Below are 18299 nucleotides of genomic sequence, written 5' to 3' on the forward strand. Positions count from 1 at the left end.
GAATAGGGTGGAGTGCATATGGCAGGATCACTCAGATCATGAATGGCATTTTACCAATATCCCTCAGGAGAAAAGTTTACAACAGCTGTATCTTACCTGTACTCACCTAGGGGCAGAAACGTTAAAAGGGTTCAGCTTAAGTTAAGGACAACGCAGCCAGCCATGGAAAAAAAATGATAGGTGTAACGTTAAGTGACCGGAAGCGGGCAGAGTGGGTGAGGGACAAACACTGGTTAATGACACGGCTAGTCGAAATCAAGCGGAAGAAATGGCTTTTGGGAAGGGCATGTACTGCGAAGGCAAGATAAACGCTGGTCCTTAAGGGTAACGGAGTGGATTCCAAGAGAAGGCAAGCGTAGCAGGAGGCGGCAGAAAGTTAGGTGGGCGGATGAGATCAAGAGCTTTGCGGTGATACAGAGGGCGCAGCTGTCAAAGGACAGGATTAATTGGAGGGACAAGGGTGAGGTTTTTGCCCTTCAGTGGGCGTAGTTATGCTGAGGCTGAAGATGTTGATGATGCATGGTTCTCGTAGCAACCACCCACCGGTCGTGCTTTCTTACCCTCGCCATACCTTCATCCTTCCAATGTAACTTCCCCCTACTCTCAAAGCAACTACCCTCCTGGTTGTTCCCGTGGCAAACACCTGCCGGTTGCGCCTTGCGCTCTCGTCATACCATACCCTCCTATTTCCACGGTAACTTCCTCCGGTTGGCGATTCTTCCGCTCTCGTCATACCCTCTCCCTTCCAACGTAACTACCCTACGGCTGGTTTTCGTAGAAACAGCCCTCCCCCACCGCCATTATCATCATCATTATCATCATCAGCCTGGCGGCTACGCCCACTACAGGACTAAGTAGTCCTGCAGTCCTACTGCTGCTGCTGCTACTACTACTACTACTACTACTACTACTACTACTACTACTACTACTACTACTACTACTACTACTACTACTACTGCGATGACGACGACGACGCGAAACCCCAGTAACAGAAGCTTAAGAGCTGTCGCTGTAAAATGTTCAGTGAGAAAATGGAATGTATCGGAAATTTTCTTTAAAAAGAAACGCACACACAAAGGCCCCTCACGCTAGTGAGCAGTGGGCGCGATCAGAATGGGCAAATGGACACTTTATCGTGTGTCAAGCAAAACTACAAGGAAGGGATGGTGTGCCGTTAAAAAGAAAAACCACGAAACAAGCTGTTGGACAAACAAGTGCTGAAGACCAGCTCCACCAGACTCCAGAGGGAGAAACAAACTGTCTCGACGCATAGGCTCCCTCTGAGAGCGCCACAAAAAAGTCGCAAAAAATATATGCATCCCCTGCACTTTTTTCCTTGCACAATGCAACACTTGCATTACATAGGTAAGCTTCGAAACCAAGAAGATAATCCATACTTGTGCTCGTGCGAAGGCGCTCGTGCGAAGGCGGACAGCTCCGAACTCATTCATGCCTGGATTTGTCGCCAGTGTCCAAGCAAAACTCTTTTGATTTATCAAAGTTAAGAGTTGCAACCAAACTCTCAGAAAAATTCTCACTTACATGCAAAGCTTCGAGCACACTCTTTTTATCAGAACGTAAAACATAAACCACAATTTTGATTTACCATCCCGACAGCGAGCCACGAATTGCTGTGTTTTTGATGATACTAAGGCGTAGGGGTTCAATATATAAAGCAAATAAGAAAGGCGATAGGGGGCAGCCCTGTCGAATCGATGATTTAAGAGGAATAGGTTTGGTAAGCTTTTGATTAACGACCAGTTTTGCAATGGACGCTTTATGACATAATTCTATGCCTTAAGCAAGACATCACCAATGTTCGCAGTCTCCAAGATCGAAACAAAAAATCATGACGCACCTTGCGAAACGCTTTTGCCAGATCAATATGAATAAGAGCCCCTTGGCTAACCGCATCTAACACTATCTCTAACACCGAACGTGCGATGTGGATAGTTTTGAATACTACTGCCTTTGATTCCACACACTCGGTGAAGCGCTAATAAATCTAATGCCACAAGCTGTAGACGAGAAAACAGAATCTTTACAAATATCTTGAACTCCACGTTGCATAAAGATATCGGACGATACTCTTCAACAATTTTCAGCCGATATTTGTCTGTGCGCCGGGATTAGTATGGTGTTGAGCAGTATAGAACATGTGAGGTAAATAGCCACGCCATAAGCAGTACTGAAAACTTACTTACCAACAACCTGGAAGACAAGTCGCCTTGTTCCACTGCTGAAGCCTGGCAAGTCGCCGTTGGAGCTCTCATCATATCTCCCGATCGCTTTGGCGAGCTGTGTGGGCAAAGTAATGGAGAGGATGGTCCTAGGACGCCTGGAGTGGTACTTGGAGTACCACAACACCTACCCAGATGCCATGGCGGGCTTCCGACGCGGTCGATCATCGATCGATAACGTCGTCGACCTGGTGACCTACACTCAACATGAGAAATGCCGTAAGCGTCTCTGCGCATCCTTATTCCTCGACGTTAAAGGGGCGTATGACAACGTTACGCATGAAGCCATCCTCTCTGCTCTCGCAGAGGTAGGAGTGGGTGGTCGGATGTTTCAATGGATACGGAGCTATCTATCCATGCGATCCTTCTTTGTAAGCACCGAGGAAGGCCATACTTCTCTTCACTATAGCTACCGCGGCGTCCCCCAGGGCGGTGTACTTAGCCCCGTGTTATTTAATCTAACACTAATTGCTCTCCTTGAGCACGTGCCAACCACAGTCAGGCTATCAATGTACGCGGATGACATCTGCATATGGACATCTGCAGTAACACGCCTACAGTTGCGAGCAAGAATTCAGAGAGCCGCCACACAAACTGTTATCTACCTCCGTAATCGAGGCCTGGAAATTTCCTCCGAGAAATGCGCACTAGTGCCACTTACGCGCAAACCCATGGCAAACTACAGTGTAATGATAAATGGACAAATAATACGACAGGTGCGATCGTACAAGTTTCTAGGTGTCATAATCGACAGGGACTTGTCATGGAGCCCACACATATCATACGTGAAAAAACGGTTGACAGGCATCTGCCACCTGTTCAAGTTTTTCGCTGGCAAGACCTGGGGAATGACACCTAGTGCCATCTTACATCTGTACAGGGTGCCTTTTCTAGGGTTTCTGCGATACAGCTTACCAGCAATAAACAACACAGGCAAAACGAATCTACGCATAATACAAAGTCTTCAGGGTCAAGTGCTCCGGATCTGTCTAGGCCTGCCTCAGAGTGCTTCAACAGTGGCTACGATAGCAATCGCTAGAGACCACCTTGTCAAGACCCACATTGAAATTGAAGTACTCAGGACCCATATAAGGCATCTAGCCAGGAATCCTCGTCACCATTTAGCCTCTCTACCAGCGGACAGGCCACACACATCTTTCAGCCAAACGATAACTGCATATGATGAATCATTGCCAGCTTGTTTCACTCCGGCTGCGAGACCTTCGATCCCTCCATGGTGCCTCGCTCAGCCAAAAATCAACCTCGTAATACCTGGTATCTCGAAAAAAGCTGATCTGTCATCACCAGCACTTAGACAGCTCACGCTACTACATTTGTACGAGAACTACCGTGACTCAACGCATATTTACACTGATGGATCTGTCCTTCCAAGCAGCTCCGCGGCGGCAATCGTCATTCCAGCGAAAGCTACAACAATCAAATTTAAGACGACCCACGCGACAACATCGACGGCAGCAGAGCTCGCAGCGCTCTTAACTGCCCTTCATCACGTTGGTGATGAACCGCCACACAAATGGACAATATTCTGTGATTCGAAGGTGGCACTGCAGTCTCTACTGTCACCTCTACGACGCGGACCGCACGAACAACTAATCTTCCGTATTACAGAGACGTTACACCATATAAGTGATGCCGGCCATGAAATAACGTTCCAGTGGCTTCCAAGTAACTGCGGGATTACCGGCAATGAACGGGCGGATCACGCTGCCCGCTCAGCCCATACTGAGGAGCGCCACGTCCCAATTCCTCTTTCTAGAACTGACGCGGCACGGAAGCTCCGCCTACTTGCTCGGCAGTGCACCGAGTCGCAATGGAATGAGCCACATTTAAGAAATACGCGACTGTACTCACTTGATCCAACATTAAGTCTTCGAGTGCCATCACAGCTTCGCCGTAGAGACGCCACGCTTTTATATCGACTTTGGTTGGGTGTTGCCTTTACCAAAGCCTATGCCTTCCGCATAGGGATGTCCGACACCCCAACCTGTGACCACTGCGGCCATGAAGAATCAATTGGCCATATATTGTGCTCCTGCCCGCAGTACAGTCCACAGAGGGCCTGCCTTAGCCACGAACTTGACCAACTGGACGACCAACCGCTATCCGAAAAAAGAATTCTTCAACATCGAAAGGAGCTACCGTCGCAGAAGAAGGCCGTGCAAGCGCTTTTGCGCATCTTACAATCTACCGGCCTGTGTGAAAGACTTTACTGGAACGCCTTGTGTGTGTGTGTGTCTCCATGTGTGCACGTTCCTTTTTTTTGCGTTTTCCTCTCTGTCATCTTTCTAACCCCTATCCCCCATCCCCAGTGTAGGGTAGCAAACCGGAGACTCACATCTGGTTAACCTCCCTGCGTTTCCTTTTCATGCTCTCTCTCTACAATAAGGCAGGTGCTAGACAAGCCATAAACGTTTTATAGAACTCACTATTCAGACCATCGGGCCAGGAGGTTTCTGACCGTGTTGAGCAGGAATGGCCGATTTGACCTCGACTATAATTAGGTTCCTCAATGACTGCACGCTGCTTATCTTCAAGTCGAGGGAATGTTTCATTTAAAAATGATTGAAATCTGACCCACTAATATGCTTACTACTACCCCCAGAGAGCACCCCCAAATAGTGTATATACTATTAGTAAAGAAAAAATCCGACAAGAATACCTGGTGTGTCAGTGTATGGGTCGCTTCCGTATCGAATTTCTGAAACTTCATTGGAAAGAGCGGCCTGCCTTTCATCATTATACGTGTGGCGAGGTGGTTGTTCATTAACGAACCTTCGTGTCCACGACCTAATTAAGACTCTCTGATAATTTTCTGCACTAAACTGTTGTAACTGTGCTTTAATATTGTTGATGCCATGAAGATACGACCCCGGGGCATTTCTTTCCAGCTTATGCAGATCATTTAGGGCGTGCCCCAATTCACGAAGGTGAAGACAATTCAGGAATGAAATCCGTGATGATGCTTCAATTTCCATATTCTTAACCTCCTGCTTAAATAGATCCCACGTCTGAAAGACTGAGAGATCCGCTCGTGCCCACGTATCTTTGAAACAAGCAGCTACAGCGAGCTTCAAGTTTTCATCTCAAATGAGAGAATTATTTAGCGTCCATAGCTCGCACCGTGGTTGGAGTAGACACCGAGTGTACCGTCCTATTCGAGCAAACACCACGCCGTGGTCGCTGAAAAATATCGCTCTCACCAAATAGCCATGCACACTAGTTCATGTGCCAGCAGAGACGTAGACCCTGTCAATTCGAGCATTCAAAGAGGATTTGAAATGCGTGAAACCTATACTATCGCTTTTTAGTCGGCCATCATCAACAAGATTGTGTTCACAATCTTTGTCAGCGAGAAGAGAAGAATTGGGGTCATAACGTACGTGATACACTGAACGATCCGCATTTTTATAAATACATTTGAAATGTCGCAAACAGAAAAAGTTTCTCGATCCATGCGCAGGAGTTTTGCCAATGACAGGAAGAACACTTTTCTATCTAGCTGCTTTACTGGCGAATGCACACAAATAACTCGCCACTGCTGACCAGAAATGGTGAAGCCACAACATTATAGCCGTTCCTCATCATCAATGCATTACGGCAGGTCAGTCATATTAAGTTTATTATTAAAAAAACAGCATGTAACCTCCAGACAAGCCATTGGGATGGCTGGCGATAATATTATACTCAGGCACAAATCGATCAAGAGCAGTTTTTGTCGTCTCATCAGTGGCTAGTTTTGTTTCCTGAATTGCAGCTACAATCACGCTATATCTTTAAAAGGGGTGCTTTGATATGATTGATTTTTCCTTCCTGATGTAGAAATAGTATTGCCGCCATTGATTCCACAAACCTGCAACGTTATTTAACTCCATCCACTATAGGCGGGAACAGCCGCCTGTGAATTGGCGGCATTTAGGGCTGTCATGGCTTTCTCTTTGGAACCAATTCTTCCTTTGCTCTCCGCTTCTCCGCTGACACCCGGCTCCTCATCCGCGGGATGCTTCAGTGGCGCGCTGCTGTCCATGGAGACCTCCAGGGTCGCTAAGGCTTTAGACCTTAAAGTTGGGAGCACCACACCCCTTGCAGCTCGATAGCCGGCCGACAGGTCTTAGCAGAGGTGAGTGGCTATCTGACACCAGGCGCAGTGCACTGCAGTCCAGCGACGGCCTATCGAGGGAGAAACCTGGGAGGACATCCACCGACTCCACTGCAGCCTCTCTCTAATGGTAGATCTTGTGCTCCCTCCCAGTAGAACGCGGCGGTCCAACCAGCTTAAGGTCAGGTGCGCCATGCTCAAGCGGGCCACCGTCTGGAGGCTTGGGCTCGGGAGGTTCAGAAGGTGGCGGCTTGATCTCTTGTGAATGGTCAGTGGACATTTCTTCGCGTGAAAACGTGGTGCTCAGCTCACCGGAAGCGTCCACAACGTCTGAAATAATCATGATGTGCTCTGACACTACATCGTCTTCCTTTGCCCAGTGGCCTTGACGTAAGGTATCGTATCGGCATTGGCCATGACACAGCTATCCATTGTGGGACCAAAGCGACGACAGTGGGTGCGTTGAGGCGTAACGGCACAGCCGCCGGACGTGCCCAGCCCTTCTCCACGGAAGACATAGTAGAGTCCTTCCCGGTATAACCTCCAAGGCCTGAATCCCAAATATATTCAAGGTGTGTGGAATGTTTGAAGGTGAAACCCCGTCTTTTAGCGTGATGGAAACTTCACCGTTTGCTGTTTCTATGTGTCCCATACGCTGCCACTTTTCGTGCTCCACTGATTGGAGAGTGCCTTACGGTTCCAAAGCTTCTACAATCCGGCGATGCTCCATGTGGCTCGGGAGCCAGAGTAGCTACAGCTGATGTTACTGGTTTCCGGATGAAATAACAAGCTATTCAGTCCTTTTACGCGCAGCTGTACTAAGTCGACGAAAATCTGTTTTTATACGCAATTCTCGCAAGTCAGCATCCGGGCATGGCTGATTTGATATTGTCCAATGCAAACGAAATCACGAAGGTCCATAACACGAGCAACGGCATCCCTGAAGTCAGGAGCTCGGTACGGACGGCCATTTAGGTGATTATACAAAAATACTGCGTTGACCACAACATTGCGTTGACCACAACATTACCGGAGGGGAGACGAAGCAGAACAATCGTGCAAGTGTTCATGATGACTCCAGAAGTTATAAGACCTTGGCTAACGGCCGACGCGCTTTTTCCAGCTTAGAGCATAACGAAAACGTGGCCGTTCCGTAAAACCTCTTCTTCGTTGGTTTGAAGCTGAATAAATGTGGACGAAGTGAATGCGTTGTGGCCTTTGACTTAGTGAAGTGTCTATGAGAGTTATACTGATGCATGCGTACATTACTAATTATGAGTATGCGAATTAGCGGTTAGGTAACTGAGTAGGCGATGCGAATGGGACCCGATAACGTTATCGCGTTCTTATCTTAAAGGCGAAGCTTAAGCGTCCCCCAATTTTTTTGGCAGCGGTGAAATCGTCCCTAAAGAATTTGCGCCTCAAGGAAAGACCGCAAATCAGCACTTTTCCTGTCAGGTTTTTGAGAGGCTGCGAAACTGTGTTGCTCGCGGGCCAAGCGCCAAACAGAGCCAGATGTTGTATTAAGACAATGCGGCTTCTTACCTGGTGGTTTCGAGTGCGGAGTTTTTGGCCTGGAAAAATATGCCTGTGGTCCTCAGCCTCTTATTAGCCTGACGTGAGTCAGTTTAACTACTTTATCTTTGCCACACTGAAAAAAACAGCTCAAACGGTATCATTTTCGCAGGGCGGAAACGAAAACAGGCTGTAAACGACCAGCTGAAAGCCACTCCGGTTTATCGGCTCCAGCACTTTTATGAAGAGTAGAAACACTGTAGTAGGCACTGTATTGCTTTCCAAGGGGACTATTTTGAAGGAGACAAAGTTTATTTGTTTTTTGATTGTACGCGAAGATGCTTACCAAAAACGTCCCATTACTTAAGTTACAGACCTCATATGTTCGTTACCTTGTGGTTCTCTGCATTACTGGGATAGTTCCTTGTGGTTGTGGTTACCTTGTGGTTCCTTGATGTTACTGGGATAGGGGTAATAATAGTTGCTTCTTTTGAAATCTCTACTCTACAGCCTTATTATTGCCAAAACTAAATAATCGAATTAGAATTACCAGCGATGGACTGTGGATGCTAGCGCGATCGAAAGTGCTCGTCACGCGGAAGTACTCCGAGGGCCGGCTGGGGGACGCTCTCCGAGTGTGTAGTTTCCTCGCCGTGCGCAGGCTTCTGACGGGTGTGGTGTCGCTCTCGCAAGTGTACCTGGCCATCAGCATGGCGGGTAACGCCTACCTGCACCTGCTGCTCATGTCGTGCGCCGAGCTGTCGGCCTGCGTTGCACCGCTCGCGATGCTAGAACGTGCCGGCTGCGGCTTGGTCGTCTTCTGCGGCTGCCTGGCCGGGGTCGCTGCCTGCATCGCGCACCTGGTGCTCGCCGGTACGGACGCCTCTTTAATCTGGGCCAAATCAGGACCTTCTTACTCATACCATCGCAAAAAATAGAAAGAATAATGATCGGAAGGCCGTGTAGGGATCTCACATTTCATTTCTTTAAAAAAATTTATTAAAGCTACTATCTTCCAAGTGCTCAAAAGATATCAACGAGGCGTCAAAGCGTTCTTTCGTGCTAGTTTTATAAGGGGCAGTAGTGATCTTTGCTAGGGGGGGGGGGGGGGTGCTGTGGAAAAAAAAAAAAAAATTGGTTCAGGTATGTAGACGCAATGAAAATAAAGCTTAGGTTTTTTAAGAGCTTCTACAGGGCGCTACCGCTTAATGAGGAAAACGTGAAGGGACAAGGCTTATTTCGAGAATGCAAGGCGTTTCGTCTTAATTGGGGCGATTAAAAAAAGGGCAGTCTTCTTGACCAGGTTATATATATATTGTAAATGCGCCTTTAACTTGCTAAATAACAAAGATAAATTAGCTAACTTTTCATCGTTAAATATGGCGCAATATTTTCAATATAAAAGTAGTACAATATTTTGTCATTGCTCTTGTTTTATTTAAAGTAACTTCAGCGTGGTTCCTTCTATGAGCTGAAAATAAAGACCGTGAGAATAAAAACTGGTCCCGTGTTCATGCGAGCCAGCGTCGCGATGTTAGCCCCCTAAAAAACAGCCTGATGGAAGAAGCCAGAGTACACAAAGCCGCAATGAATAAAAAGGCCGCCGGTCGCAGCTCTGGGTTCTGCGCCGGGAGTGGCCACTTTATTCCCATAAAATCATTACACTGCTGCATAGAAGCGACCACGTCGGACTGCAAGGTATTATCAATGCTTCTGAGATCAGGTTACCTAGCAGTACAAAAATATTTTCCTTAAATTTTTGCGCTTACTGAAGCAGTGCGTCGATGATTTCGTTCCTCTCGTTGTGCCAGCCTTCTTGGCGGTGCTAAGATGGCACCGCAAAGGGATAGAACAACGCTCTAGCCAAGCTTTGCTTCCCTGCGTTCTATTCTGGCTTGAAAATGACGTGTTGGAATGGGGCATCAACGCGGGCATCAGCGGGACCCCTTAACACGTGTCACCTGCAAGCAGAATCTGCTCAATTCATCGACGCTACAGGAAAGTTTTCGCCTAAGTTGCATCAAAAGTTTGCAAAAATGACTTATCGCGCAAGATGGCACGCATACATGAAGCTCATTTTAAGAAAGAACCGGTTTCTTAGTACTAAGTTTAATTGTGCACCTATTCCGTTGTGTCATGTCTGTGTCCGCCGTGGTTATGTACATCGTAGCTCAAGAAGGCGGTCAGTTACCGTCGCACTGGCGGTAAAGGGTTCGTTTTATTCTTAGCCAGATTTTGTGCGCTTATGCCAATGTTGACGTCCCAAAGACGGATAGAGACAAGCGAGAGGGTGAGAAGGAGCGCATAGGCGAAGGGGATAATGCGCTTGCTTGGCATCGCGCTTGCACTGCGAAAACTGTGGTGGAGGGAGGAGGTGTAATAAACAGCGTATGTGCCAGCGCTTTGTGTATCAATGAGCGGGCATACGTCATATCTTTAATGGAGGTGTTAGCGGGTCTCCATAGGCGTGTGCACAGGCGTTAAAGTACGCTGCGTGAACTCAGTGGTGTGGTTATGACAGTAGTGACGTCACAACACGGATATAAGGAGAGATGTGAGGCATTGTAGACACCAAGGGGGGCTGCATGCTAGCGCTTTGTGTGCGAAGCTTTCGCTCAGTTTAACCCGCAAAACCACTGCGCCTATTCCTATACTTTCCTTTTGCGGCACTCTGTCACGATGCGTCAGGAGCGAGATCCGATGGATCTGCAAGGGTGTTCCGCGTGCGGATCCCACGCAGGGAGCCCTTGCCTGAGCCTGTGCTTGCTGGCAGTGGCCAAGGCATCGGTGGGCAGCTCGCTGGCCGTGCTGCCGGCCTGGCTCCTCGAGGGCGCACCCTGCTCCGGGCACCAACTGCTCGGGCAGCTAGCACAGGCCGCCGAGCTGGCGGCCTTCCCCATCGTGCCGCTCCTTTTGCCCACGGTATGCAAGGGCCTGCGTACTGCATGCAAGTGTGCAGACTTTCGTCGCATGCTGGCCCAGTGTCGCCTCAATGGGACAAAAAAGCACGCTTCCAATGCCGTGTAATTGAACCACGGCCACCAACGAGGAATGCCAGGGGTGAAGAACGCCCTCTTGGTGGGGGGTAATGATCCGCGCTCAGGTCGATCTTCGGAAGCTACTGAACCGTAATTCAGCCTCCTCGCGGCTGAATTATAGCTGTGTGCACACAGCGGACGTTCGGCGTAACGGCAGCCAAGTGTGGCAGACCAGTAATGAGTGCAAACGTTATTACTGCTGATTTCATGGTATTATCACCGCTTCGGAATCTGAAGGAGCATGTACATACTTGGCGTTCGTATGGGAACTTTCATGGCCGTTATTTCTAGGTAATGAGCAAGGATGAGTGAATGCTTTCGGATGCTAGCTCAGTTGTTTGTATTTATTCTTTCCGGGAGTCGTTTTTTTTAATTATGAATGCTTTCGGATGCTAGCTCAGTTGTTTGTATTTATTCTTTCCGGGAGTTGTTTTATTTAATTATGACTTGGCATATCTCGAACCGAATCTTCGCCGCAACGTTTTGTGCTCCTGAAACGGCGGGACTCTCTCGAAAGAGACGCGTCGCCAGGAATGACCACGCCTGGGCGTAGCTAAATGGGAGTGCGTTTGCGCAGGACAGCCCGGAAGTGACGCTCGGCGTGCTCAGCGCACTGCTGGCGTTCAGCTGCGCCCTTTCGGTGCTCGCTTGCGACACGAGACGAGTGCGGGGCCTCTGGTGCCTATGGCGGCCGCACAACATGTGGGGAGCCTGGTCCTGGGAAAGAAACAGGTAGGCAATCTTCAGCCGTCGTGCCGAAAGGCACTGCTGCACAGTAAATGCACTGTAAAGGCACTGTAAATGGGCGAATGGCATCTTCATGCCAGCTGATTTTAGCCTATATAATGAGTTCAAGCTTCAAAGCTTCTCACTTGCCTCATGGTTATGCCGTTCCATTTTTAGCCATACGGGACAATTCTGGGCAAAAACACTTTTGAACAGGAAAGAGTTTAAGAACGAAATTTTTATATACTGCAAGATTTCACTGCAACAACCAGTATATCCGCAGATATTCCGTCGGCAGGCTTGCATTTTTTCCTATTATCGTTTTGCTATTGTCAAAAGCGTTCCCTGTTGGTTTTCTATTGCAGCCTTAACTGCTCGATGCGAGCGATGTAAAAACTTTAAAACAAAGATTTTGCGACACATCGGAAAAATGCACCATTACCTTCCATATTTTCATAACAGTACCTTACGACTTACCAATATTCAAAACGTTTGTCCTAGAATGTTCGCCATGCGAGGTCGAGGATTTCAGTTCTTCCTAAACTCGCAAACGCCGGCGGTCGCGGCTCTCCTTCTTTTTCTGATGCCAGGCCCTCAAAACGCTTTCACAAATAAGATCACCTGCGCTCCAGGACTAGGCACAACGTTTGATTTGTCATCTGTGATGAATTGTAGACGTTTTAACTTCTGGGCTGTTACCTAAAGAGGTAGCCTGGGTCCCCATTATGCTTCTGCCGACACGTGGAGTTATGCCGCTGTAGTCGTGCATCATGGGTATCCAGATCATGCTGTAGGCAACCTTTGTAGTCATGCCTGCGTGAAATCTTAAAAAGATGGGCATGGCAGTAGGCTTTCTTTTAATTCGGAGTCTCGGTTGTCAGTCGACTGGCCTCTGTGACAAAGTAGCCACCGCCTGCGGCGCCACTTGACAGAATTGATGAGGAAACGCAGTGCGTAGATGATAGATGAAGAGCAACGCCTAAATCAAGCGCCACTTTGCGTGCGAGCATGCGTGTACTTGTCTCCTTAGTTGCCTGTTATCGGTCCGTCCTAAACTGCAAGTACCATACGGGAAAGCACCTGTGATTTCTTCCCCGAACAGAGGAACTTCCTTCGTTACTAGTTGTGTAACGTGAGCAGTCCGAAAAGAAATGAAAGATTAATACTAAAAAATGGTGAAGTAAGAGCGGTTGGCTATAATTCATGCATTACCGCGAAAAGGCGAATGAAAGCAAAGGAGAATCACGGGACAATAGCCACCCCTGTTTATATTATGGACTACTTTACAACCAGCCCAGGTTTCCAATATACTGAACAGCGGCAGGACCACACCGGGGCTATTTCTGAGTTGCATGCGCATAACGTCACGCTGAAATGCTGCAAATGGATCTGCCAGCATGCCGCAAATTAACTCCTCACGAATTAAGTTTCGCCTATCTGGCCTACCGGACCAGCGTCTTCCCCAAGGGAGACCGACCCGGCTTGTACCACCGACGTAGATTCCAGCCCATGCACATGCAATGGGCTGCGCCCCTGTTCCGCTCGCAAAGCTTCTTTGCAGCCCGTTGGATTTCAGTGCTCGCTTAGTGCCTTCTTGTTCGTATTGCGCTACTTTTCATTACGAACGTTTATCAACCCACCCAGCTTTCCGTATTAGTTCAGATAATTTTTGTGGCACACTCAGCAGTCCTGAGATCACAGAGGCAGTCTGTCTTAGCTGCAGCTTCTGAACGCTCAAATATATTCCTTCGAAATCTCGAAAAAAAAAAAATATTCCCGCACAGTAGCCCCTTTGGCAATTTACTGACACATTTCTCTAAGTGCCCATCTCACGTTGGAATCGTCGACCAGGTCGCTGATAAGCTAGTGAAGTGGACCTTGGTTTATGGCTACGAGCTGGGCTGCTTGGAATTGCGCACTACTTCCAAGAAAGTTTGTGTAATCGCCTCACGTCATTTCGGAGCCGATTCCTCACGACTTAAGTGTCGTGCCATAGCAAAGCTGTAAGCTTACGCCATGCAACCTAAGCATCTCACCAACTACAGCTCTGTTGCATAAGGCAGTACAAGCGGTCATTTGACTCAATAGCTTCACGAAACTGGCCGAGCACTGTCATCGCTCTACGCGTGCCGTCAACGTCATCAGAATGCATCTCACGTCCTCATGGACTGTGTAGGGCAAAGCAGTGAAGAGGAAATTGTTAGGCATGCGAGTATGCGGGCTGGAATCTACGTCGGTGGTACAAGCCGGATCGGTCTCCCTCGGGGCAGACGCTGGTCCGGTAGGCCAGAGAGGCGAAACTTAATTCGTGAGGAGTTAATTTGGGGTATGCTGGCAGATCCATTTGCAGCATTTCAGCGTGACCTTGTCCGCATGCAACTCATAAATAGCCCCGGTGTGGTCCTGCCGTTGTTCAGTATATTGGAAACCTGGACTGGTTGTAAAAGTAGTCCATAATATAAACAGGGGTGGCTATTGTCCTGTGATTCTCTTTTGCTTTCATTCGCCTTTTCGCGGTACTGCTTGAATTACAGCCTACCGCTCTTACTTCACCATTCTTTAGTACCAATCTTTCATTTCTTTTCGGACTGCTCACGTTACACAACTAGTAACGAAGGAAGTTCCTCTGTTCGGGGAAGAAATCACAGGCCCTTTCCCGTATGGTACTTGCAGTTTAGGACGGACCGATAACAGGCAACTAAGGAGACAAGTTTGTGAGACGTACAAGAGGCTTGTTTATCTATCAAGACACGAACGACGCTCGAGCAGAGCCGTTACGGTCATTTCGTCGAGTCAGATAAGATCGGTGACTAATATATCTCCAAGACAACTGCTGCGATCACTGGCTCCATCGCACGCTGGTGGTGTTCTTCCTTAATGCCGCTGGTCATTGTGACCGGGAGGTGGCGGAATCACACTGACGGCGCGGCGGGTGGACTTTAGAACAGCCTCTATAACGAGTGAGCATGCACCTCAAATAAAATGCGAATGTGCGAAAATCGAATAGCACGGCTTAATGTTGGCCGCAGTTTATGCGCCTTATTTTAGATTTTAGTGCAACCGGCCGACATCAGGACACCTTGAATGAATGGCACCATCATCGAGGTGAAAGACGAGCGAAATATTTCCAATTCGCTCCAAGCACTTGCAGAAAGATGTAACACCATGCAGATGTTGCGCGTCCAAAAGTAAAAGAACATCTATCATGTGATGATATTTATCATAAATATTACTAAAAATAACAGACACAGTACAAACCCACGGTGGCCGAAAAAAAAGCCCATTTCCCTACTTGCGGCGCATCTTAATGTCTCTGTTTGCCCAAAATATATTTTTACATCGGTAAATCCGATTTACCTTAAAGCGGAAACAAGCAACTAACAAAGTTTCTTACCCTTGGGATGGTAGTAGGCGGTTCCGTGTTTTAAAACAAACTAGTAACATCCGGAGTAAAGAGGATAATTTTTCACTGCGCCAACGTCACGCACTGAGGAAAAAAAACGAATGAAATAATATAAAAGCCCGCTCGCCCCATTCATAAGCTTGGACTAAGAACTTAATGAATGACAGATTATATTTAATGCATTGACTTAAAAAAAAGGGAAGGATAACTTATCTTTATCCAATACGTTATACATATACATATAAATACATATGTCATTCAGCTTCACTCTGCAAGTGTAACTTGCACAGCGTAATATATATATATATTACGCTGTGCAAATTACTTTAAAAATGAAGCTGAGTCGTTCGTGCCATGGCGCTGCAAGTCGCGTTTCACGTGGTTGATCATGATGCGGCGAGAAAACAAGGAAGGCGCATTTTCCTGCACGATCAGTAGATGAAATATATAATAATTTAACTGAGGTTCATATTCATTCACGGCAAGTTTACAAGGGTGCATGAGAAGTTACTGTCCCGATGCGTTCATTTCAAACAAAACCTCTTTTTATTATTGGAAGAGAATTTTTTTTTTTTTGCTGTTAAAAGGGTGCAGACACAAAAGTCATTCGGTGTCCGTTTTTTGGCATGTAAGAGGTCTATGGGCCTAGTAATCATGAAAATGACCTTAAAGCACCACTTCACAGCGTTAGTAATTAATTACAAACGATTTTTTACGGGCAATTTTGGTCTGGGTGGGTGCCAGCGCTGAAGTGCACCTTGATGTCACGGTCGACCTGCCAACCTGGACTACCACAATACTGATCACGTCGGCGTCACCGGCAAGCACTGATCGTTCCTGAGAGCAACCACTGGGTTCGGTGACATCGCAATAATCGGGGCAAGTGCACCTTGACGTCCCTCGATGTGGTTGGGAATGCCGATCTGCTGCTCTAAAAACATTCAAAACAATATTAAATTACGTTCCACTCAATGCCTGCGACTAAAACTTGCTAGAAGGCATCACCTGACACCCATGAAGCAAATCATATCGTTTGTTTGCGTTCAAAATTTTGTCCCTACCCCTTTAACGAAGTGAGCGCGCACCTCCCCCCTTTTTAATTAAGAAACTGCACTAGTATTGGCCGCGGATATCGACTGGAGTGGCCGCTGCATCGAACTTTTGGTGTAAAGAAAGAAAAAAGCTGAAAGACGGGACCTAATGCAAAATAAAGTTTTCTTTTAAATTCAGGGAAGTTCGAGGCGTGACGTTCACCGTGGGGCAGGTTTTTAAATTGTTATTTATTACCTCACCTTTCAGAGACATGAAGTGTCGAAGCATTGCCTGGGAGTTCAAGTACCCACAGGTTCCTTCCCCCATTCCAAGGTACGTCTCCATGAAAAAGTTACATATATAGAGAAACAGAGAGCGAGAGAAACACAGGCGTGCAATTTTGTTCTCGCAGTACATTATTCACGCGTTTCACGATGTGTGGTTTTAATGTTAAAACACTGGGAAGAAAATACGTTCCAATTTCACTTCTATTTTATAAAACATTAATCTTTATGATAGCAAATGTCCTTTTTATTCACACTGCATGAAGTGTGAGAAATTAAAATAAATGTTCGATTCGGGCCGCTACATACGGCCAACCAATAACTCTCTTGCTACGGATTCTGTGAAAGGCTATAGTACCCGTACCCATACTGCACGGATGTTCTTTCGAGGAGATAACACTAGCAGCGCATCCTCACCAAACTCATTAGCCACCTTAAGCGGAAAACTTATTGAGCCAACTTTAGCTCATGAAGACGTTATGATGCAGGAAAGAAGAGACTGCCTCTCTTCATAAGAAAATGAAGAGAAGCTGTTGAGACTGCGCAGTCTGTGTTCAAATGTCGTATTAATGCAGGTTAAGCAGCCCGCAATTGCGAAGAACCCCCGCTGTTCGAGGATCTTATTTTTTAAAAAAAAGTGATGCATTGAACTTAAACACACTCCGATTACAATCATTCTGTTCTATTTGAACGGTCCTATTGTTGGAAAAAAAAGAAAACAAAAGTGATTCTATTCGGTTGGACACAGCACTTGAACAGACCAGTCGCATTACATTCTGAAATGGCAGTGCACGTCCAAATAGCATGAAGCATATTTCAGACTGAATTATTGCTTATTAAGTGATGGTGCGAAAAATATTGGTACCTGAGAACTAGTCAGTCTAAGTTGTAGTAAGCAAACCAATGATATGCGTCAACAATAAAAAAAGGAAGAGGAACTGACAAAACAAAAGGACATAAGCTCTCGCATACTCATCTGTTAGTGATCTGGCTGGGTATAAGTCACCTGAATTTCAAAAGGATGAGTTCAGAAGAAGGGGTCCAGTTAATATTACGGTCCGCTAATTGGTAATGGAGTGATATAATAAATTTTATTAAACAACGTTACGATGATATTCATGTTCATGTTGCCTCCACCAGGCTTACGTCAGGCTTGGCAGACACAAGAAAAGATAGCACAAGAGTACAGACCTTTGGGCTAGTTGGTGCATTGCAGTCATGTACTTACAAGCGCAGAACAAACAGGGACAAAGAAGGATGGGACACCACGAGCGCTTACTTCCAACTGAAGATTTACTGACAAACAAGCACATTACATACAACCTTGCTGCATGACGTCAAACTGACAGCACTGCCGACATCAAGTGGCTGCACCCAAAAACATTTTTTGCTTTTTTAGTGAGCGATACAGATGGTGCGCTGACACAGGATGAACCCGCTTTTCTAATCAGTTCTGCTTCTATTATCTATCTAACATCCTGGCACCTATGCTTGGCCACTATCTCGCATGCGCTTAAGAAAGGTTTACATGGTTTCTTATTCTTTTTCGCGCAGTCATGACAATTTTAAGAAAGATGACCATCCCTATAATTGCCTACCTTCCTCCTGTGCTCCAGCAATATTTCATTCAGACATCTTCCCTGTTCAGACATTGTCCCTGTTTGTTCTGCGCTTGTACATGACTGAAAAGATAGCAGCCTGTTTTATCTGACCAATTGGCCGAAGCTTGTTAAGATTTCTTTAATATTGATCTCATCCTCTGTGTTGCAATCGCGTTCTCGACGACAAAAGCAGTGTCGAAAGCTATGAGCGACTTTCGTGCTACCGTTCCGACCTGCGGTCGTAGGTATGGCCGCGTACCACTTGCGATGCTAATAGCGCGGTGCGTCCAGGCATGTTTGTTAAAATTTACGCCAGAATTTGCATCGATAATCAGGGGACGCA

The 18299-nt window shown here is 46.9% G+C and overlaps 1 pseudogene across 1 annotated transcript in view; it reads left to right on the top strand.

The window, feature by feature from the left end:
* LOC144136575 (beta-alanine transporter-like) overlaps positions 1-18299 on the top strand; it is a 69321-nt pseudogene that overhangs the window by 39962 nt on the left and 11060 nt on the right. Inside the window, exons 7-10 of the transcript XR_013315637.1 lie at positions 8534-8745; positions 10613-10794; positions 11488-11642; positions 16339-16404. The product of XR_013315637.1 is annotated as a beta-alanine transporter-like (transcript). The remainder of the gene's footprint in view (positions 1-8533; positions 8746-10612; positions 10795-11487; positions 11643-16338; positions 16405-18299) is intronic.

Source organism: Amblyomma americanum, chromosome 1 (genome assembly GCF_052857255.1).
Source record: "Amblyomma americanum isolate KBUSLIRL-KWMA chromosome 1, ASM5285725v1, whole genome shotgun sequence".
Taxonomy (NCBI): Eukaryota; Metazoa; Arthropoda; class Arachnida; order Ixodida; family Ixodidae; genus Amblyomma; species Amblyomma americanum.